Raw genomic sequence first — 1,556 nt, 5'->3', positions numbered from 1 at the left:
TCGGCACCTGGCACCGGGCGGGGCCACACCCACCCCTCGTGTGACGCGCTGGCCGGGGAGCACAGGGGCGGAGCCGGGCCAGACAGGGAAACGGAAACGCAAGCCTGCTTTTCCTGTCTTTGAGGAAATAAAATGCCAATGCTATAAATAAACCCGGCGAGACTGGCTGCAAGCCCCTGCTTTTGCTGAAGACAAAGAATGCAAGTTGTGTGCTTTAAATCCGACTCCGCTGCTGCAGGAAGCCAGCGGCTGCTCTGAATCCAGGAGGCACTCAGGGGGACACAGAAGAGCCTGGGGGTGCAGACAGTTAATTAGTCTGGGGCTGATGGGTTCATATACACGTAAATTAATATATCACGTGCAAAAGGAAGCTGACACGCTTTAGTTCATGCAGCTAGACAACCCAGAAGTAGGTCTGGGAGACTTTATTCGTATCCAAATGGGACTTCTTTTGCTCAGTCTGGACTCTACAGGGTGGCCTCTCCAGGTGGACACCCAGCCCTGGATGAGTCCACTTAGCACACACTTTCCCAGTGGCACCGAGCATCCTAAAAACTCCCAGGGGTTCAGCCAGGGTGCTGTGCAGAATAAAGACTCCCGAAGTAAAAATAGCGGCAGCAACCAGACAGGTTCCCTGCCACTTTCCAGAGGTCACACACCACCAAGGCCAGGGTGGGCTGTGACCACAGGGAGGATGTGAGCAGAGGGAGGGGTAGACAGAGGGATGGGGAGGGAGACAGAGGCAGGGGACACAGGGAGGGGGAGGGGCACAGAGGGAGGGGACAGGGGACAGAGGGAGGGGGAAGGGGACAGAGGGAGGGGACAGGGGACACAGGGAGGAGAGGACAGTGTGTACCAAGTGCACGTGTCCGGTCTGTCCTCGCCTCCCTCTGCCTGAGGTCCCTGGCGTTCCCTGTCCTGGGTCCCAATCAGGTTGCTGCTGACCAGCTCTGGGTTCTTTGTGGGCAAGGACGTGGCTGGGAAGGGTCGTGACTGGATGACAATCCTATTCCCTGTTCACATTTTGGACAACGTCAGTTACTGATGTACAGAATGAAAAGAAACTTGACTCAAAGAATGCCTGTCTCGTGTAGGGTCAGACAGCTTCCTTTTGGTCAGCTAGTTGGTGATAAAGTCATGTGAAATATAAAATAAAAAAATCTGGACTCTGTAACTAAGTTGATGTTATCTCAAATTCCAAAGAAAATTATATTAGGGTCTAACTACTATGCTGTACATCCGAAACTAACATAAAATAATATTGATGTCAACTGTAAGTGAAAAAAATAAACAAATAATATAAAAAATAAGTAAATAAAATGTTCTTCAGAACATCAAAAAAAAAAAAGAAAAGAAAGAAAGAAAGAAAAAAGAAAAAAAATGCATAACCCAGTCTCCCTAAAACACTTTCCAGTGGCTAATTGTCAGATTGCCCGCTTTAGGTTCTCCGTTTGCTTGTAGGTGGATTGTCCCTGTATCCCTCTCATGGGCTCTGAAAGCATCTCCTCTTCTCCGCATCCATTTCACGTGCATTTCGTTCCCGAAGCTGTGCCACA

This window comes from Rhinolophus sinicus, chromosome 2 (assembly GCF_057876585.1).
Source record: "Rhinolophus sinicus isolate RSI-liver-muscle chromosome 2, RSI-T2T, whole genome shotgun sequence".
In the NCBI taxonomy this organism is placed as follows: domain Eukaryota; kingdom Metazoa; phylum Chordata; class Mammalia; order Chiroptera; family Rhinolophidae; genus Rhinolophus; species Rhinolophus sinicus.
The sequence above is the reverse complement of the archived record's forward strand: the minus strand, read 5'-3'. Positions refer to the sequence as shown.